The sequence below is a fragment of the Oryctolagus cuniculus genome, chromosome 10 (genome assembly GCF_051225735.1).
Source record: "Oryctolagus cuniculus isolate XC-2025 breed Fujian yellow rabbit chromosome 10, ASM5122573v1, whole genome shotgun sequence".
NCBI classification, from domain to species: domain Eukaryota; kingdom Metazoa; phylum Chordata; class Mammalia; order Lagomorpha; family Leporidae; genus Oryctolagus; species Oryctolagus cuniculus.
Window position 1 is genome coordinate 94,882,404 of NC_142876.1, and position 22,493 is coordinate 94,904,896.

The 22,493-nt window shown below is 43.0% G+C and overlaps 1 protein-coding gene and 1 long non-coding RNA gene across 22 annotated transcripts in view; both read left to right on the top strand.

Moving 5' to 3' along the window:
- The window catches only part of LOC149124347 (uncharacterized), an 81,410-nt gene extending 78,237 nt beyond the window's left edge, over positions 1-3,173 (top strand). Inside the window, exons 2-3 of the long non-coding RNA XR_016214781.1 lie at positions 845-1,007; positions 3,037-3,173. This is a non-coding gene — a long non-coding RNA (uncharacterized LOC149124347). The remainder of the gene's footprint in view (positions 1-844; positions 1,008-3,036) is intronic.
- The window catches only part of ERC2 (ELKS/RAB6-interacting/CAST family member 2), a 1,012,357-nt gene that overhangs the window by 144,654 nt on the left and 845,210 nt on the right, over positions 1-22,493 (top strand). The gene's annotated exons all lie outside the window — the stretch shown is intronic.

The following is a 22,493-nucleotide window of genomic DNA, read 5'->3' on the forward strand; positions in this document are numbered from 1 at the left end:
GTACCCATATGGGATGCTGGCATCACAGGTGGTGGCTTAACCTGCCACACTACAATGCCAGCCCCATTAATTAGTTTTCTCGGGTGGTGTCCCTTTGAGTTATTTTGGCTTCCATGAGTAGGGCAAGGAGTGGGTCTCCAAAACAGTAAAGTCAGTAAAGACAGAGAGACTTTGCAGTCTGTGCTAGGTTACTTTCTTCTCCCCATGGTCTGACACAGCCAACAGGTGGGGTGTGAAGTGGTACATGCTGCTCAGGGCCCTTGGACCTATTAAATTCTCTACACTCTGTGATATCTGCTTACCAGTAACACTCATGTGTTTGCTCAGCTGTGCCATAATATTCTTCTCTCTCTCTCTCTCTCTCTCTCTCTCTCTGTGTGTGTGTGTGTGTGTGTGTGTGTAAAATTATCTATAAGGTGGTACTGTGCTGATTCTCTTTTTGTGACTCTCACACATAAGCCTACTGTAAAACCTCCCAGCTGATCCCTGCTAGTAGTTTCTGGCTACACACACACACACACACACACACACACATTTTTCCTGTTAAATTGCTGTCTTTCACTCTCCCTACCTAGAAGTCTTTCTCTTTATGTGAACATCTCATCGATTTTTGAGGTAGGCATTCTCATTCCACCCTTGAAGTTTCCCAGTGCTGTTTTCTCTTTCACTGCACAAATCAAAGTCTTCATAAATCCACTATTTTCTTGCCTCAATTGTTCCAACGAACAAGCTGAGCAAACCATAGCATTTATATTTTACTTTTAGAGACCTGCAACTTCTCCAGTTGATATTTGGCCATATGCTTGCCCTTCCAACAATATTTGCACTCTTGTGTTCATTGCAGCATTGTTTATAATAGCCAAGATGTGAAATGAACTCAAGTGTATACATCAACGAATGAATGGACAAAGAAAATGTGGTGTATATACACAATGGAATACTATCCAGTCTTAAAAAAAGACCAATGTTCTGTCATCTGGGACAACATGGATGCTAAACACATTAGGGTGAGTGAAATAAACCAGACACAGATAGACAGATAATGCATAGTCTCATTTACGTGTAGAATCTAACACATGTTAGATTCACGGCAATAAAGAGTAGAGCAGTGATTGCCAGGATCAGGAAGGGAGTAGGAGACAAAGAATAGGGAGTTATTGGTCAGAAGGTATCAAGTTTCAGGTAGACAGGAGGAATAAGTTTTGAGATCTGTTGCAGAGCAGGGTGACTGGAGTCAATAAGAATGCAGTGTGTATTTCATAATAACTATGAGAGTGAATTCCAAATGTCTTGCCAGAAAAAACATCAAGTAAATGAGGTGGTGATTATGATAATTAGTGTGATTTAATCATTCCACATGGTATACATATATCAAGACATCACATTGTACGCCATAAATGTAATGAAATTATGGTTTGTGACTTGAAAATAATGTAAATAAAAATACGTTAATTAATTAAAGAGAATCCTGAAGGCTTGCCTTTCCAACTAGGCTGAAGGGCTGTACTTCTCCTTTTTTGGTATGGTATCTCTGGGGACTGCCATGGAGCAGATACTCAGAAAAAGCTTTTGGATAAATGATTGCTCAAAACACATTAAAGACAGTCCTTTATGCAAACTTCATTGTTTACAGGGAATGTAAACAGGATTCTCGCAGTGTGGCTTGGTGCTGTAAGAGGCCTTGATGAGCATCAACAAACAAATTGGCAACTAGTGCATTTGCTTTTCATCAACACATCCAACAAGGATTTGCTGTACATCTCTCCAGTTTTTTGTGTAATGGGAGCTGGGTGTGGAACTTTGGAAAATATCCTTATCCTTGAGACACCTGATAGATGAGTAGAGGCCCAGGGGTCATGACTTGGCACACAGTAGGCACTCAGTCATTGTTGAGTGAATGACCCACTGTCACTAGGGCATGGTAGAACCAACTAATGTTCCATTAGAGGAAATGCTCCAGTTCCAGTGTTTTAGTTGCTTGGAGTTAATGATGAGATAGGGTGGCTTGCTAACAGAAAAAACCTTATGGAGAGAATAACTGAAATTTTTTCTCATAGTAAATGCATTATATGTTGGGAGCAGGGCCTATCTTTTATTAAAGGAGATGTGTTTTCCTTGTCACTCCTTGAGATTTTAGGGCTGGATGGGAGTGAGGGGTGGAGAATGAGGTGAGGAGCAGCTCCTGGCTTTTCACCCTGAGCCTCAGTGAAGGCATTTATTAGAGACAGGCAGTGGGACCCTTGGTTACAGTAACTGTGAGCTTTGTGCTCAGCTGACCACATATTGCTGTCAGGCTTCCTCAGAGGGCTAATCATGGAGGGTGGAGAAGGAGGAGGGGAAAGGGAGGCTTGCCAGGGCCGTGGGGACCTGATTGTGGCCTAGGGCTAAGAGTCTCAAGTAGGTTATTAGGCATACTGGGAGGTCTCAGGCCTCTTTCTCATAGTGTTTTCTTTGCTTTTCTTCTTTCCATTTTATCCAGGAAATATGAGCAATGAAATCCGATGTATTTTACAAATGTAAGAGGGTAGTTTATTTAATATGATATTTGAAATACCCTTCTTCCCGTTTACCCTGATAAGTCCTAGGAACACAGGCGAAGTTGGGTGAGGACCCCGGCTGTGTGCAGTGTGTTCTCTGGGGTGAAAGGGATGTGAAATTTCAGAAGAAAGGATTATTGAAATAAGTCAGCCTTTCTTTGTTTATCATTGAATGCTTCAGTCTGGCATTATAGTGTGTCTTCAGAATGCAAATAGAATTTAGGAAGCTAACAAGGGCAAGACTTTGTGAAGGACAGAAATTTATGATTAGGAAAACCCAGTTGTATAGTATCGACCAATTATTTCACGTGCACAGCTCTGTTCTGTGGTCTTGTAAGTTTGCTGCTTATTTATTCCCTGAACGTTCCTGGGATGCTTATGGGAAATCAGACACTTCTGGCCTTCTGTGAGCCTATGATCTTTTGGGGGAGGAAGCCAAGTTATCTAAAAATGAAAATTCTGTAATTTGATATTTATTAAAGTGCTTATTATTTTGCAGGCCCTGGGGACACAAGGATTACCAGACCAAAGTTCCTGCCATTGTGGAGTTTGTATGTTAGTCGGGAAATGTTAGCTGTGGAACTTTTAACAGAGCCTGGTGTGTGTGTGTGTGTGTGTGTGAGAGAGAGAGAGAGAGACAGACAGACAGATGGGGGAGAGAGTGTTTTGGAAGGCTGCCCATATTAGTCCATTTTCTGTTGCTATAATAAAATATCTGAGACTGATAACTTATACATTAAAGATGTTTATTTGGCTCATTGTTTTGATGGCTGGGAATTCCAAACAGCATGGCCATCAGTGTCTGGTGAGGACCACCCCTGGCCTTGTCACAACATGACAAATGGCATTGTGGTGGGAGTGCATGTGAGCAGGGAGAACAGTCATGTGGAGAGACAGGAAAGCAAGATTCAGGGGCCGGGTCTGCTTCTTCTGTAACTAACTGAGGGAACTAACCAAGGTTCTGAAATAACATTAATCACATCTCAGACAGGTGCTCACCCCAGTCAACCAACCTCTCTGGATAGGCTCCACCCCTTCCCAGCTTTGCAGCACTGGGGACCAAGATTTCAACACAGGAGTCTTTAGGGGACCGTCTCAAATCCTCAGCCCAAAGGAGATGGTTCCTTAAGGATAAATCCAAATGGACCTGGTAGAGGGAGAAGGGACACTCAACGTGATGGTGGGAGAGCTTAGGATGGTCTGGTGATTCCTATAGATGAGTTGAAGTTCAAAAGCCAGGGCTGTGGTCAGCCATGGCTTGTGTGAGGATGGAGGGAAGATCATTCAGACAGACCAAGGGGTTTGCATTTCAGCAGAATAAAAGGTCCTTTCCCGGAGAACTTATTTTCCTCCATGAGCTAAAAGACAATGCTTGTCTGAAACATCACTTCCTCAGCCCACAGATAATTTCACAGATACTTAATGACTTCTACTCTATTCATTTGTGTGTCCCATTGTACTCCTCTTTCTTCAATTAAGGCTTGTTTTGAAAAGGGTGAGGTCTAGAATGCATGGTTGAGTAATGCCTCCCTCCTCAGCAGTACTCGACACATACTTCTCAGAAGCCTGAGACAGCTCCACTCTGCTATTCAAGTTCTCTGAGGTCAGAGCCAGACTGTTTAACCTCCATGTTCAGTCTGGTGATATATGTGACACACTCAGGATTTGCCATTTGTCCTTTGGAAGTTCACAGTTATGGGATCATGGTACAAGATGGGAGGGTATAAGGAGTTCATCACTGATCTCCCATGTGGGCAGCAGAAACCCAACTCCTTGAGCCATCACTGCTCCTTCCCAGGGTCTGTATTTGCTGGAACTGGAATCAGGAGCCAGAGCTGAGGATTGAATTCAGTACACAGGCATACTAATTGTTTGGCCAAAACCCACCTCATGGAATCTGTTTTTAAGTGGAAATTGATAAGTGCCCAGCCCAAGAGCCTGAATATGGCAAATGTGAAAAACTCCATCACTAAGGATGTTTGTTATAATTGCTGCACTAAAATTTTATCATACCACTCTCCTGCTATAGTCTTGCTGTTCTCACAGTGCTTAGTGAATGAAGTGTTAGGGGTTTCTTTGAGCACCATGCTTTATTTTATGAATTCATTCTAAATTCTAAGTAATACTGTTGACTTAAACACCAGAGTAAGAAGGAGCTTGTGCATGGGATCGATGCAGTGATGTTGTGAGTGAAGCCTCCACAGGCAACACCAGCATCCCATATGGGTGCCAGTTGGAGTCCTGTTTTACTACTGATCCAGCTCCCTGCTGTTATCCTGGGAGAAGTAGCACAAGATGGCCAAAATGTTTGGGCCCCTGCCACCCATTTGGGAGACTTGGTGGTAGCTCCTGGCTTTGGCCGACCCAGCTCTGGCTGTTGGTCTCCCTTTAATTCTGACTTTCAAGCAAATAAATAAGTAAATCATAAAAAAGAGAAAGGGCTTATGCAGCATTTTAAAAATGATGAGGGGCATTTGATCTAAAATGTCAGCCTGGTTGCTCTGAGCTCGCACTGCTTGCAAGAGAACTGTGACTCCTAGAAGCTAGATTCTGTGTTCTCTGTGTAGCCTGATGGGAGAGGGGTGGCAGGGATGGCACTGCAGCTTTGCAGAGTGCAGGGTGACAAATGAGCAAGTCCTAAGGTCATTGTGAATGTGACCACATCTTGCCTCTCCAGCCAGCCTGTGGTGGTATCTGCTCCTGTGGGAAACAGGGGCTGCAGAAATCACTTTCACAAGCTCCCCTGGAGCACCTTGTCCCTGAGATCTTGAACCTTCTGCATGTGGTCTAGGGGTAGGAGATGCCTTGCATAGGAAGCAGGAATAAGTGAACTGAAAGTTGACCCTGTGCTTTGGGAAAGCACAAATAATTAGAAGCCAAGGGATCACAGTCAGCGAGTGTTTTCCTTGGTGGAATGATGTTCTGGAGGCTGAACGAATGACGTAGGGATTGCTAACAGAATTCTAGAACTTTCTTAGGTGTGGTGAGGTGATGCCTGGTGGGAGGTAGTTTGGTCATCTCAGAATGGGATCTTTTTGTCTTTTTAACCTTTTGGATTTTTTCCCCCATCAATAGTTTATGAGCCCAGGACACCAGGCTTCACAGAGGATTACTCTTATCTGTGATGAGTGTTGCAAATGGGCACAACTTGCCATCCTAACAGGTGACTTTCTCCCCGTGCTAACAGGAAGCCAGGCCCTTTGAGGAAAATGATTGTTCTGCACAGAAACCTCTGCTTTTTCATAATGAAAGGCCCAGCTCCCAGGGGCTTGGGCCCAGTGTTCTCCACTTTTAATTGGCAGAAGTATCACCTAAGCCAACAGTGAGGCATTGTGTCTGCTACCAGAGTGGCTTTCATTGTAGGTTCTTAGCACTCTGTGCCAGCCTGGCCTGCCTTGCTGTCTAACAGCCTTTGTATAATGGAAGGACAGTGGAGGCTGGTTGTAAGGAGAAGGGCTCCAATAATAGATCTGATTCTTTTAAAATAACCATGACCTGTTCCCATTAAGTATTAATTGCAAATCTATTTCAATTCTTAAATAACACTCATTCTTTAAAGATTTACACCTGCTCATTTAAGCGCAATCAAATAAAATCCAAAACCAAAGAAAAATGATCAACTTTTGGGTATGCTAAATTAGTTCCAGGACTTTTTTTAATTTTATGTCCCAAGAAGTGGGACATTTATTTTTAGGCTTATACATTTTTTTCTTTTACTGGTGAAAACTGGGCTCAGAAGTAGCACAGGTCTATCTTGAGAGGAAATCTCTCCTCTTTTAAAGTTTTCTTGTAGGTGGCAATAAGTTTTCACTTGGAACCAGAGAAAAGGAAATGCTGATATCTATAAAACTGGTTCGTTGTTGGGGAGAAGCTATAAAGGAAGCTTTGTGTTGTAGTATCTGGAACGTGTGTTTTATGATTTGAAAAAAGGCCTTTGGTTGTCTTCCAGATATGAGTTTGGTGCCACCTTGTGGGCAATTGTCAGAGTATTATGCACACCATTACAAGGAAAACTTTTCTCAAGGCAATTAATAATGCTAGAAAATATGCTCTGTAAATTAGTTAGAAAAAGAAAAATACCTCAGTGACTCCCCCATTAAATTCATCTTAAAGCAGTATTGCTACCTAGTTTCTTGAAACTTTTGCAACATCTTTGTCTGAAGGGAATTTGAAACTTTATTGAGGTACCAGTGCTTTATTACCTGTGGAAAATTTTGTCTTGGTGTCTGTGTTCTTTCTTAGCCTGTATTTTCAACATTTTTAAGAACTGTTTTCATTTTGAACTAAATATAGGGCATCAGTATATCATGATATATCTTTATAATGGTACCATTTATTGCTGCCCTTATCAGAGAGAATAGAATAATGTCAAAACAGATTACCTGCAAAATAACAGCAGATAATACTATACATGTGTGAGGCATCCTTGTTACTTTATCTTAACATGGCTTAGATATCATGTTTGTAGATATTTACTGAATCATAGGATTGATGTGTTTGTAACTAAGAAGAGAACAAAAAGGGGCTAGCTTTGTGGCACAGTGGGTTAAGCCCCAGTCTTTGATGAGCACTGTTTCAAGCTGCTGCTCCACTTCCAACTCAGCTTCCTGTTAATGCTCCTGGAAAAGTAGAGGAAAATGACCCAAGCATTTGGGCCCCTGCCACACATGTGGGAAACCCAGTTGGGAGTTCCAGGCTTCTGGTGTCAACCTGGTCCAGCCCTGGTTGTTGTGGCCATTTGGGGAGGAAACAGGCAGGAGAAAGATCTCTCTCTCTCCCATGAAGAAGATGGGGTTACAGTTTTGGTGGCAGCTTGGTGTGGGTCCAGAGCCAGGCAGTTGCAGAGCCAGAGCAGGATTTGAACCCAGCTTGCAGGACAGCTGGTCTGATGCTCTTGTGATCAGCTGATGCCCTCCCTTCTGCTTACACCATAGGGTGACAAATGCAAGAAATAAACATTACTGGCTGAAGACACTCAGCGTATGGAGAGTGGATGAGGAGAGAGAGAGAGAAAGATGGCTTCCTGTAGGTTGCCAGTGGCCTTGGATAGTGTCTCCTTGATCTTCCTAAAAGGGAAGTGGACCCCTGATGAAATCCTTCCCCTGATGAAAGCTTTTCAAAGGCTCCTTTTGCCAGCATGACTAAGTCCAAGCTCCATTAAGTGGCTGTCAGCTGCTTTGTGACCCATCTTCCTGGCTTCTCTTGCCAGCCATACCTCGTTAAAATACCAAAGTGTTCTGAGTATCCCCCCACCAATTTCTTACCTCCACACCTTAGCTCCCAGATGCCCTTGTTGCCAGGACTACCCTTTCTGCTCCCTTTTCTCTGATTAATCCAAAGCTTTCTTGAAGGTTCAGCTCATAGTACACCTCCTGTGAATCTCTTCCCTACCCTTCTCTTTCCTTCTCTAGCCTGGTTAAGGTGCGACAGCTCTGTATACTCCCATAGTGCTGTGCCAGAGTCTGTTGATGCCTCTGTTTTCCTGATTAAACTATGACATCCTGAAGAGGAAGACCTTCACGGTATTTATCTTTCTGTTACTAGAATTGAGTGCAAGACCTGACCCATACTGTCTTCTTGTAACTGAAAAGGACAGGTTGAGGCTGAGCTATAGAGCTTGTGGTGTCAGGGGTGTAACTGGGGACTCCAGGCTTCTAAAACCCCTTCTCTGCCTTCTGTGGCCTCAACTCCTCTTGGTGGAAGGCACCATTTTCACGCCCTTGCTGGATCTCTCTCCAGCTCTCAGCCATGCTGCCCTGTCAAGACAGGCTTCCTCCACATGGCTGTGAAAGTAGCCTCCTGAAGCCACTTAGCCCATCTTTTCAGCTTGACAGCTTCAGGAAGAAAAGTATTTCTTGCTCCTGATATCCTAGTGTGCATTTTAGGGCTTTTGCTCATGCCCCTTGGGTCATATGCCTGCTTCCAGAGCACGCATTGCATCCTGGCATTTTGTGTTGTAGGTATGGTCCACGTGACATTTCTCTTTGTGTCTGTTTCTTGTGCTAATAGTAGACCTCTTCTTCCCCTCTTCTTTGTTTTCAACCCTCAAAAGTTATACTATACAAGACAGGGGCTAGCCCTGGGAATGTCCCTTGAGACAGGGATGGAGAGGTTAGACAGTTGTTGATGGCAGGTTCAACTCTCCACCCCTCTTCCACCTCCCTGCTTCTCAGTCCACACTAGGATTATGACTCAAGCAGACAGAGTACAGCAAGGCAGATCCAGCTGCATAGACCACAGTGCTCTGATGCTCCTGAAAAGAAGGCTGAATTAGATGGGCAGACAATGATGATTGGTTCTTCAACAAATTTATTGTGAAATATCATACAGGTACTGGAAGTGTTATGAAACATAAATTTACAGCTTAATCAGCATATGCACAGGTCACTGTCACCCACGTCAAGAGACTACCCTAGAAATTCCGTGTCTCCTTCCCCAATTACAGTCTCTTGAGTTCCTGCACAGGTAACCATTACCCTTGCCTCATGGAGATCTTTCTTGCTTTTAAAGATTCTCTTACCGACTAAGGGTATATTCTCTCTCTCTCTCTCTCTTTTTAAAGATTTATCTATTTATTTTTTATTTTTTTCCAACAGAGTTAGACAGTGAGAGAGAGAGACAGAGAGAGAGAGTTATAGACAGTGAGAGAGAGACAGAGAGAAAGGTCTTCCTTCTGTTGGTTCACTCCCCAAATGGCCACTACAGCTGGCGCTGCACCGATCTGAAGCCAGGAGCCGGGTACTTCCTCCCGGTCTCCCACGCAAGGACCCAAGCACTTGGGCCATCCTCTGCTGCCTTCCCGGGCCACAGCAGAGAGCTGAACTGAAAGAGGAGCAACGGGGACTAGTACCTGGCGCCCCATTTTATTTATTTATTTATTTAATTGTTTATTTGAAAGGCCAAGTCACAGAGAGCCAGAGGCAGAGGCAGACATAAAAGAAAGAGAGGTCTTCCATCTGTTAGTTCACTCCCCAAATGGCAGCAATGGCCGGAGCTGTGTTCATCCAAAATCAGGAGCCAGGAGCTTCTTATGGGTCTCCCATGTATGGGAGCCCAAGAAATTGGATTATCTTCCATTGCCTTCCCAGGCCATAGCAGAGAGCTGGATCAGAAGAGAAGCAGCCAGGGCTCACAGTGTTGCCCATAAAGGATGCTGGCGCTGCAGGCATCAGCTTTACCCGCTAAGCCATAGCACTGGCCCCAGGTGTGTGTGTGTGTGTATATATATATATATATATATTTTTTTTTTTTTTTTTGACAGGCAGAGTTAGACAGTGAGAGAGACAGAGAGAAAGGTCTTCCTTTTTCTGTTGATTCACCCCCCAAATGGCCGCTATGACCAACGCGCTGTGCCGATCTGAAGCCAGGAGCCAGGTGCGTCCTCCTGGTCTTCCATGCGGGTGCAGGGCCCAAGCACTTGGGTCATCCTCCACTGCCTTCCTGGGCCACAGCAGAGAGCTGGAATGGAAGAGGAGCAACCAGGACAGAATCCGGCACCCCAACCAGGACTAGAACCCGGGGTGCTGGCACTGCAGGTGAAGGATTAGCCTAGTGAGCTGTGGTGCCAGCCCTCTTTTTTCTTAAATACTTATTTTTTATTTATTTCAAAGACAGAGTTACAGATAGAGGAGGAGAGACAAAAAGAGACAGAGAAATATTCCATCCGCTGCTTCACTCATTGAATGTCCTCAACGGCTGGGGCTGGGGCTGGGCCAGGCCAAAGACAGGAGCCAGGAGCTTCCTCCCTGTCTTCCACGTCATGGGCGGTGTCCCCACTTGGGCCATCTTCCACGATTTCTCAGGCACATTAGCAGGGAGCTGTATTAGAAGTGGAGTTGGGTCTTGAACTGGTGCCCATATTTGAGGCTTGCATTGTAGGTAGAGGCTTAGCCTGGTACATTACAGTGCCAGCCCCAAGGAATAAATCCTGATAAACATTTCCCAAGGTCTCAGCACTAACTACATTGATGTCAATTTCAGCTTCCCAGTGTAGAAACTTTCCCACTGTCCAGCTCGTCTATCTGTATTCACCACACTCCTATCAGTCCTCCTGCTAGCACCCAAAGGGGTCTTTTATAATGACCCAGTTTGTTCTAATATCTTCTCACCAAGGTCCTGTGGAATTTGGCCCTGCCACCCTTTAGCTGTTCTCCCCCCGCTCGGTTATCCAACCACAGTAGTTGACAAGCACTTTGCCATGTGCCAGACACAATTCAGATCCTCTATAGCATAAAAATTATTAATCTGACTATATTGGAAGCATAGAGAGGTTTCCTAACCTACTCATGGTCCCATAGCTAATATATGTCAGGCATAACTGGGATTCAAACCCAGGTTCACTGGCTCCAGAGTCCATGCTCCACCCACTGTTTCCTTTTTAGACCTAGGTCCACTTCATGCTCAGGATTTTGCACTTAGTGTTTCTTTTGTCTGGGATGCTGTTTCCCTCATCCTTCCACATCTGATTAGAATCTCCTTTTCTTTAGAGCTCAGCTTTTGGGCACCTGAACTGCTTATTAGTCAAGGCCGATACTTCTGTTCATTTTCCACTATTAGAATTACTGTGGACTCCCTTGCTGACTATAAGCTTCCTAAGAGCTGGCACCCACCCACTGTCTTTAGCCCCAAGTCCCCCATGCTCAGCACGTAAGTGCACTCTCAGTGTGTTTGTTCATTCAAGGAATGAGTAAATGAGAGTGTGGCTAACAGCAGGGTAGAGAGACAGTGTTGTTTTTTCTGTGCCCAGACATGTTTTTCTAGTAAACCCTAACTTAAATGAACTCACCTTCTAATTATTGTTTAAATGGCTTTTTTGGTCTGGTGCCGATTGATTCGGATTTTTCATACATGTTTTAAATTCTCCTATGGGCTCTGCCTTGCATTTTACAAGGCTCTGTTAACTGGAGGTGTCCTTCACATGGTATTGCATTTCATCTTTCGGGTTAGAGGTTACTAATAGTGCTTGGGAGGAATGTTCTAATCAATAGGTAGTGTACAGTGGAGATACTGCTTCTAAGAACATGTCTCCCATCACTTTTTTTTAAAGATCATAGCTTTTCTGTTAATTCTAAACAGATTCTCAGTCATTTATTTGTGAAAATCATGATCTGTTTTTGGTGAAATTGTGGAAAAATTGTTGCCGATATTAATATGTCCAGTATGAGCTCTTTGTGTGCTAAGAGAAGATGGGAAAAATGAAATGTCTCTAGTCCATTCTTTAATTTAGAGAATGTTAAATAGTTTGCTTGTATTACCCAAATGAATAGGGAATTTGTAGCTTTCTAGAATTCACATCATATTGTAATATACTAGAATAAATGCCACGGTTCAATAAATATATGGATTTTATATTCCAGTTTAAAAGCCTTGCCACATATTCAGATTTCTATGAGAAATTTTTATTATTAACTTAAGCATCAGTGTCAATCAGCTTAACAACTTTTAAAATGTTTTCTTTTTTTTTTCTTCGAAGCTGGAGTCAGGAGCTGGAACCCGGACTTGAGCACAGGCACTCTAATACTCTCATAAGGAGTTTAGGCTCCTTTCCCCGTCCCACTCCCTCTCCACCTGCCCTCCCTCATCCTGCCTCTTCAATTGGAAAGGCAGAGTGGTAAAGAGATGGATCTCCCATCTTCTGCGATAGCCAGGGGCTGGGTCAGGTTGAAACCAGGAACTCCATCTGGGTCTCCTGTGTGGATGGCAGGAACCCAAGTATTTGAACCATCATTTGTGACCTCCCAAGCACATTAGCAGGAAGCTGGGTGGGAAGTGGAGGTGGGACTTCTTCCCAGGCACTACAATCTAGGATATGGGCATCCCAAGTGATGGCTTCACCCACGGTGCCACAATGCTTGTCCCTGATTTCCTAAAATGTTACCTTATTAGTATGGTCTTGTCCTCATCTCTTGGAAGCAAAGCACTGTTGTTTTTATCACTTGTGAATTATTTCTTAATGGTTCTAACTCAATATTATATGTTGATAGTTATTAGCGACATAAAGATAATGTGTGTCAGGGTAGTTTTAGTTGCAAATATAGACACTGAAATCAAGTCAGCCAAAGCACAATGGGAATTTAATGTCTCCCCATAGCCGAAAAGAACAAATTTGAGGCTCTATTGCAGGAATCAGGCTATTAGGGCTGGAACTAAGGAATCAAAACTTCAGAACACTCTCTCTCTGTCTTTGCTGATCTCTGTTCTTTTGGCTTGTCTGTCCCCATCTGGCAGCCCTCCTGCCCTCTGTCAGTCAGCTTCCTCTGGTCCTCCTGCACATGCTTTCACCCCTGTGGCTGGTGAAGTTATCCCCCTGGATACTCTGGGTGGCTTCTTGTGCCTTAATGCATAAAGGGCCAGGGGCTGTGCTTCTCTGCCCCCAGAATAAAGGAAGGCTCTTGCTAGGGGAGGGGTCACGAGAACATCTGAGGGAGTGATGACACCATAGCTCCCATAGTGCAGTGGGCAGCTGCTCTTCAGATTAAACAGACATCTGTTGAGAAATCGTTCTGCATTGGGTACTGTGCTAAACACTAGAAATTCAAAGACATGATGAGACCACAAACTATATTAAATGGGCATAAATTACAATGTAAAGGAATGGGTTAAATGTAAGGAAGAGCCTCCTGAGATTGCCTGGAGTTACACTTTAGAATACATTTAGAATTTTCTGTGGTTGTGTTTAATGACTTGTCATGTCCCTGAGGTGATTTGTCTATTATCATAGATACTGCAAATCAGTTTTCTGAAAGGTGAACATGGATTTAAAAATCCACTCACTGAAAAATTACCTTTTCTTTTGAAGATGAAAAAGAATGTATATTCATTTAGAAAAGATAAGACTGGCCAGTGTCGTGGCTCACTTGGTTAATCTTCTGCCTGCAGCACCGGCATCTCATATGGGCACCGGGTTCTAGTCCCGATTACTCCTCTTCCAGTCCAGCTCTCTGCTGTGGTTCTGGGAAGGCAGTGGAGGATGGCCCAAGTGCTTGGGCGCCTGCATTCGCGTGGGTGACCAGGAAGAAGTACCTGGCTCCTGGCTTCAGATCAGCGTAGCTCCAGCCGTAGTGGCCATTTGGGGGGGTGAACCAACGGAAGGAAGACCTTTCTCTCTGTCTCTCTCCCTCACTGTCTAACTCTGTCAAATAAATAAATTAAAAAAAATTAAAAAGAGAAAAGATAAGACCATATAAAGAAGAAAATGAAAACTAATTCTATTAGAGATAACATATATTGGTTAGTTGGTTAGCATTTCGGAGTATGTCATTATAGTATCTTTATGCATACATCTAAAAATGAAATAACTCACTTAATTTTTACTTTTTAGACAAACTGTTATAGTACTGTTTATACAATTTTGAGGCCTGCTTTTTAAATTTATTGTTTCATTGTGAGCATTTTCCCTTTGCTGTGGAATATGTTAGAGACAGGACTGTTGCTATTCCCAGCTTCACAGTTCCTAAAATGGCAGATCTGCAACTTATATAGCCATTATTCCAGCACAGCACATTGAGGTGGTTTGCCAACTTTTTTCCAACAGGAGAAACAAAAAGAATATTCTGGCACCTAAATTCCTGTCTGCCTTTTAGATGATTTCCGTCCTAGGAGTGGACTTGTGAGATCAAAGGGAAGGCACAGGTGTAAGGCTCTTGCTCCAGATGGCTGCCCTGCCCTTTGAAAGGTTGTTTCAGTTTATATTCCTACCAGCTGTAGAGGAGGGAGAGCAGAAGTGGAAGGAGTCTCTAGACCATCCATTACCACTGGCCTGAGTGTCTGGTTGGCTGACTGTCCTATCTGTGAGGGGCTGTTCTGTGAGAATCTAGTGTCACCTTGTGTCACATACTAGGAAAGGCTCTGGCAGCATGAACTAAGCATGTTAGCTTCTGAGAAATGAACACATGAATTTCTCCAAATGATACATTTCTTGGTTCATTCTTATTTTTTAAGGCCAAATGCCAAATGAATGGAAAATATACCATGTGCTTTTTTTTTTTTTTGGTCTTTTCTTTTCTCCCATCATCCACCCCTATCCCTTCCCCCCACCTCCAGTTTCCATCTCTTTCTCAAAAAAATAAGAGTTTCTTAGAGAATCTCCTTAAGTGTGACTCCTAGGAGTATAAACATGGGATCTAAGAGATGCAGCAGTTTTCATTATTATCACCAACAAAAGCAGAAAAGCTAATTATTACAACCCTGAAGGGGGCTGGCACTGTGGCCTGTGACTCTGGCATCCCATATGAGCACCAGTTCAAGTCCCAGATGCTACATTTCTGGTCTGGCTCCCTGCTAATGCACCCAAGAAAGTAGCACAAGGCCCAAGTACTTAGATCCTACCTGGACAGAATTCCATACTCCTGCTTTGGTCTGGCCCAGCCCTGGCCATTTTGACCATTTAGAGGAGTGAACCAGCAGGTAGAAGAGCACTCTCCCTCTCTTTCTGTGTCTCTTTCTCTCCCTCCCTCCTTTCCTCTCTCTCCTGCACTCTCTCTTTAACTCTGGCTTTCAAATAAATAAATAAAACTTTAGTACCCTCAAGTTAAAGTAACAGCTCTCAGTAAACTGGAATATGATTTAGGGATCTGAACAGATATATTTATTCAGCAAATGTTTCTTGATTGCCTACTATGTGGCTGTAGATTGTTACCATGGGAAACTAATTGGCCCAGGAAAGGATCTGACTGTGAGATGTTCACTTTTTGATGGAAATGATTCCTGGTGTTTCATCAAGGATAAAAGGAAAGAACGCAATTCTTGGAATCAGATGAATTTGAGTAGAAATCTTGATTCTCTGGGGTCTTGTTGGACACTTTTCCTCTCTGAGACTGTTTGCTCACTGTTGAATCTAGCCAACTCATAGGACTGGTTTTAAGTGACTAGTACAGTGATGATATCAGTAGGTGCCTAATAACCACTAGCTGTGATTTTTTAGCTGTGATTTTTGACAGGGTTATCATCATGTGATGGCTCAGTATTATATGAGCTTGAATACTTTTGCAACAATTTCTTTCAAATTTTTAAATACATTTCAAAGGAGGAATAAGGGAGAGAGATTGAGACTGAGATTTTCTCTTACTATCCAAATGCCTGCCATCACTGGGGCTGAAACAGTCTGGAACTAGGAGCCCAGAACTCCATCCTGGTCTCTCATGTGGGTGGCATGGACTTGAGTCATTATCACTGCCTCTCAAGGTACTCAGTAGTAGGCTGCTGGTTTTGGAAGTAGAGCTGGAACTCAGACCAGGCAGTCTAATACAGGATGTGGGCATCCCAAGTGGCAACCCAGCCTCTGTGCTGAATTCCCACCCCTGGTGGTAGCTCTTGATGCCTCCCTAGCATCAGGGAGCAAAAGTAACTCTGCATTGACGTGCATGCTTGCATGTGCATATTTGAAATTTTGTGTGTGTACATGTATGTGTGTATAGCATAGGAAATCTTTACCTGGGGTTTGGTCCCAGAGCTTGTATCAGGAGAATTTTTGTGAACAGCTGTTAAATTTCCAGTCTTCCTGCACTGATTCCCAGACCCTGAAAACTCAGGGTGGAGCACCATGGAAATGAGCTCCCTATGGAACCTTTAGCCTTTGTATAATCCAAACTTTGAGGCACAGTGGCTGGGGTGCCCCAGAATCTAGACGTGAGACTAGGAAGGTGCTGTGCTGATCTGCAGTAGACACTGCATTCCACATCACTGCATTGGCGGGGCTGGGAAATCACTGAGTAGACTACTGGAGCATGGTTGTTTTCACACTACCCACTCTCATTTGTAGTTGCTTCATGCTCTTGTACTCTCTTATAGTTTTTCCCTCATCAGACCAAATAGTGAATTAAACAGTGCTTGGCCATCATGGTATGCACAAACCCCAGTGCCTTCTGGACAGTAGAAGTTTGGCTTCAGAAGCTCCTGAACCCAGAAACTGTTCATTTGTTGAATATCATTCCTGTGTTAAAGAAAACAAAATGATTCCAATACTTCTTAAAATGACAAGGAAGATTTTATTCATGACTATTGTAGTAGGGATATTCTAATAGAAAGAAAGATGGAAGTCAACTCCAGATAGAGCAGAGACAGCTGGGGATATGCAGACAGTGAGTAATGGAAGAGAAGACATTATGGGTAGGGAGGATTCTTGCTAACCTGATCAATCAGGATTCTTGGTAAAGGCAGACCAAGGGCTTAGACATCAAAGGTCAGGGATGAAAACTCAATCAGATCACAAGGGTAGGGGATTCTTCCTGAAATGACTTTGTAGGACTCAGCTATGCAGACCCAGCAGGGACAGGATGTATATAGAAGGCCAAGGCCTGGAAGACAACTTAGAGAAAGCTAACCGAAGTTTCGTCACCAAGTGTCTTTATTGCCTACTACAAATAGAATGAAACACAAATGGCTGGTGGCTAAGGGTTCAACTTTGGAGTCATACTTACTTGATTTGAAACCTTGAGTGGGTTACTTGACCTCTAGGATTCTGAATCTTCCACCAGAAAATGGACCAAATGGTGTCTCTCTCATAAGTCACATAGTGAGTGTCAAATTGTCAAATGACATAGTGCCCTGGAAGAATTTGTCATAGTGCCTGTTCTGTAGAAAGGACCTGGTGACTGGTATTCATATTTTAAGTTTGGAACTTTAATGAAGTGACAATCCAGTACATTTAATTCAGTGGATATTTCCTAATCTAAAAGTAATATAGGAGAAGATGTGGTTTAAAGAAAACTGCTCTAGCCTGAGTCTGAATAAGTCCAAACATCTGAATTTAAAATCTGGCTCCATCAATGTTCAATATCCTCCCAGAGCCTTTGTAGCTAATCTGCAAAATGGGATGAATCTTCTCTACCTGTCTCACAGTTTAGTCTGAAGTGAGAAAATACATGTGAAAGTGCTTGGAACCCTACAGAGGACCTTTGTTAGCCCCTAATCAAAATGCGCCTGAAGTCATTTCTTAATGGTTCCATGATGCAGTTGCAGCCTGTTAGGAAGCCTGGGCCTCTGGGCTGTGACCTTCACAGTGTTTTGTTTTGTTTTTACCCACTTAGGAGAGATAGTAAGGCTAGCTGGGGCTGGGGCTGCAGATGGGTTTTTCTATTCCCCCAAGCAGTTAGGTCCTGGTGGAATAATTTCCTTCCAGGGCAGGCTTTTGTTAAGAGCGGTAAGTAGAAAAAAATGAAACTCATCGTGGAGGATTTGGAACACAGAAAAATATATTTGTAGTGTCTAACATTCTAATCTGATTTACTTAATGATATCAACAAAAGAAATTACCTCCAAATAGGAGATCCAAGGAACTACCAAAGCTTTGTCTGCTACTCTACCTTGGTTTTAAACATTTAAAGATCATTGAAGAAAATGAATCACGTATCCTTATTACGTTACAGTGATTCCTTTCAGTGTACTACAAGCATGCTGTGTTTCAGAATGCTATTCAGTAAGAAATGCAAACCAATGTTTTATTGATGAGTCTATTGATGGTAATTTTAAAGAAATGATGTTAGGATATATTTCAATCATTTTTATTTATAGAATAGTATTTCACAAATATTGAGACTGTTTCTATGGGAAGAAGAAATTTAAACTTACAAGATATAAACTGAAAATCTATTTCTTGTTTTTATCCTTTTTTAAAGATTTATTTATTTATTTGAAAGTCAGAGTTACAGAGAGAGAGGAGAGACAGAGAGAGAGAGAGGTCTTCCATCTGATGGTTTACTGCCCAGTTGGCTGCAACAGCCAGAGCTGTGCCAATCTGATACCAGGAGCCAGGAGCTGCTTCGGGTCTCCCACGTGGGCGCAGGAGCCCAAGGATTTGAGCCATCCTCTACTGCTTTCTCAGGCCACAGCAGAGAGCTGGATCAGAAGTGGAGCAGCCGGTTCTCAGACCAGTGCCCATATGGGATACTGGTGCTTCAGGCCAGGGCATTATCCCACTGTGCCACAGTGCCGGCCCTGTTTTTATCTTTAATTAATAATTCTGTTGTTAATGACCACTTGCTGAAACAAGTGTTAGAGAGTATTCCAAAGCATCTTATATTTTCAGTATTAAAGACTGCCTTTCATTTTGATAGCATTAGGTGACTTATTTTTTCCATTTTGTAATAAAAGTATACTTTTTAAAGAAAGAACAAGAGCTGGATGCTCTGAGTGTATTTCAAAATGGCAACTTTGCCTCAAGCCCCTACAGAAAGAACCAGGGGATTTTTCTCCACTGTGAGAACCAGGAGGGCTCCTGGAGGTAAAACTTAGGAAAGCAGGGGGATGCCCAAGACTGCTTCAACCCCAGGAGATTTTTTAATTTTTATAAAAATTAGGAGGTAAAATTTTATATTTTTCTTGCTGTATTCTCATTAACCTACTGATTAGACATAGGAAGTAGGTTAGTGACAGTTTAAGGAATTCGTATAGAGAAATGATCCTGGCTGACAGCAAAAGTTTAACTATTGTGTGTTTGTGTCCTGATGTTCTCAGCACAGGCATGCCATTCTAAAGATAAAGGGAGTGGATGACAACAGTATGCCACCTTCCTGTACCTTCTTTGGAGGAAACCAGGTGGTAAAATGGATGATATTTTATGAAACAGAAAACTGAATTATATTTGCTTAAGAATGTCATGCGTATTTCACATTTACCAAAAACTAGGAAGTCAGAGAAGCTATTGGCTTACTTTAAACCTATTAGACAGTAATTTTAGCAGTTGTTGAGTTGGGAAGTCCATTAAACTAATTTTTTAAAAAATACCATGCTGAGTGATTTCAGTTGTTGGACATTTTTGTATAACTGGATTGGTTCCTTATTTATGCTCTAAATGAAGTTAGGTTAAAAGAGTAGAAATAAAGGAAGTTCCTAACCCTTCCCCACAACAGAGTATATACTTTAGATTGTTTATAACAAAATCTTTTATGTGTATCAGAATCCTGGGCAAGCCTTTAGATTAGTGGTTAAGCTATCTCGTATCTTAGCACTTGGTTTGTTATCCAGCTCTGGTGCCTGACTCCTGCTTCCCATTAATGCAGATCCTGCTTCCTGTTAATGCAAATGGTTCAAGTAATTGGCTTCCTGCCACTCATGTGGGAGACTGATATTGCGTTATCTCAGTTCCTGGTTTGGTTTGGCCCAGCCTTGGCCATTGACCTTGGAGTGAACCAGTAGGTCAGAGAGCCCTCTCTCTGTCTCTCACTCTCATCTTCTCAAAACAAAAACAGAAACAAAAAAACAACAAAACCCACTCCTCCAAAAAACCCAAACTTTTAGAAGTCAATGTCCCATGCTGTAATTTGCAAAATGATTTTGTTTCTAATTATTTCATAATCTATGAATGCTACCTTCTATTGGAAAATAAACAAAGTGACCAGGAATAGGATTAAGGTGCACTGGGAGGAAATGGGGAACTATCTCAGCTTCAGTGTCCGTGGATCTGAACCTTGTTCTGCTGATCCATCACTTTCTTGAATTACTTTCGGGATGCCAGAGTCTGGGGCTGCATACTTTCAGAAGCTGGTTCTCAGAGGAGATGCTCCTGTACCTTTCCAAACACCAAATTTAGGTTTCTTTGCATTCTCACAATTCAGCATTGGGTGGTGAAGAGTTTGACCTATGAGGTTGGACTCGCTGGGTTCCACTCTGTCTCTTACTCTTCAGTGTGTGACCTTGGGTGACTACTTGACCCCTCAGTCCTGCAGCTTTCTTGACTGTTAAGCAGCAATGATGATGATGATGATGACGATGGTGATGATGATACCTCCCTTTTAGTGGCTGAGTAGATTCGATGGGAGAACTCATGCATGGGGCCTGGTAAATGCTAATTGAGTTTATTATTATATTACTCTCACCCAATCACTCACACCACTTTTTTAAAATTTTTTTTCAAAGAAGATTATTTATTTATTTTAAAGAGTGATGAGGAGGAAGGGACAGTGAGGGTAGGGAGGCAATATCTTCTACCCACTGGTTCACTTCCCAAATTGTCACAAGGCCATGTCAAAACCAGAGCCTTAAGCTCCATCTGGGTCTCCCATGTAGGTGACGTGAACTCAAATACTTTGGCCATTCTCTGTTGCTTTCCCAAGTGTACTAGCAGGGAGCTAGATCAGAAGCCGAGTAGTTGGGACTCAAACTGGCACTCTGATACAGGATGCTGGAATAACAAGGAGTGACTTAATCCATTGCATCACAATGCTGGCCCCTTGCTGCTGTTTTCTTCCTCCACTACTTTCTCACTTTTAAAACATTTTAGTTATATCCCTATCTATCTGTTTGTCTGTCTAGAGAGAGAGAGAGAGAGAGAGAGAGAGAGAGTGAGTTCATCTGTCAATTTATTCCCCCAATGCCTGCAATAGTTGGAGGTGGGCAAGGCTGAAGCCAGGAGACAGGAGCTCAGTCTGGGTCTCCCACAGAGATGGTAAGGACCCAACTACTTGAGATGCTATTTATTTCCAAGGGTGTGTGTTAATCAGAATCTGAATCAGAAGCAGAGCTGGAACTCAAACCTAGGCACTCCGGCAGAGAAGCTGGTGTCCACGTGGCATGTAACCACTGTGCCAAACTGTTCTTTCCTTTCTCATTTTTTTGTGCCTCTGCAATGACTCTTCTTAATATCTCCATTTGCATTTTATCCTTTTCTAGTACAAATGTGGGATATCTTCCTCATTTTCAGTGTAATTTCATTTGGTACACACACATTTCTTTACTGAGCACCTGTAGTGTGCAGAGCACTCTGGTAGATGAGAATGCAAGCCTTGTTCTTATGAAATTTGCATCTAGTGAGAAAAACATGAAAGGTAATAAATGAGTCAGATATGAAAGTGAAAGGAAAGTCAGGGTGCTTTGGGGTTACACAGCCAGGGTATAAACCCAGCCTGTGAGGTCACAGAAGCCTCTTCCAGGAGGGGGCATTCAACCTGAGACTGGAAGCATTGAGTAGGACCTTCAAGAATTAACCAAAATTCCTTCTTTTCCATGGGATTCTCTCTGATCTTCATCTGAGGTTATTTTAGCACTTTTTTGCTGCCTTAAGGGTAGTATGTGTAAATGCATTTTTTGTCATAGAAATATGTGGATCTGTTTCTTTCCCACTGAGTTACAATGCCTTGAAGATGAAAGACTGGACCTTATCTCTCTCTGTATCATTAAGTTTTCTGAATAACTCTGTTATTGCAAAGTTGGCCTAGAGTTGGTGTTTTCTGAAACGAACCACACGTTGGTGTTTCATGGAGAGTAAATCTTAAAAGGCATTCTTTTTACTCATGCTTGGCTCATTTGGGCCCGAGATTCCTTCTTGTCTTGGGATGACTCAGTTTCATTATGTGTAAACAGGAGAGATTGGATTAGGGTCCTGGTGATTAAGGTTCCTGTGGGGCCGGCACCGTGGCTCAATAGGCTAATCCTCTGTCAGCGGTGCTGGCACACTTGGTTCTAGTCCCCGTCCGGGCGTCAGATTCTGTCCCGGTTGCTCCTCTTCCAGTCCAGTTCTCTGCTGTGGCCCGGGAGTGCAGTGGAGGATGGCCCAAGTGCTTGGGCCCTGCACCCGCATGGGAGACCAGGAGAAGCTCCTGGCTTCGGATCAGCGCGGTGCGCCAGCTGCAGCAGCTATTGAGGATGAACCAACGGAAAAAGGAAGACCTTTCTCTGCCTCTCTCTCTCTCTCTTTCACTGTCTAACTCTACCTGTCCAAAAAAAAAAAAAGTTCCTGTGGTTCTTTCCAATCTGAAGGGGTATATGAGTTGCATGGTTGCTTGTAGTAGCACCCATTCTGTGATGTGAGTTGAACCCTTAAGTAAATCTGGGTTCATTATCTTTCAGTGGGTCTCTAAGTGAGTATTTTTGGTGAGACTGGATTAAAATTGCTTAACAGGTAGATTTTGGCAGCCGCTCTTTCTTTGTATGCTCTTTGGTCTCTCAGGCAGTCATCATGGAACAGCTGTGGGAAAGAACTTGGAATCTTGGTAAAAGTGAGCTCTAGATATATATAGTCCC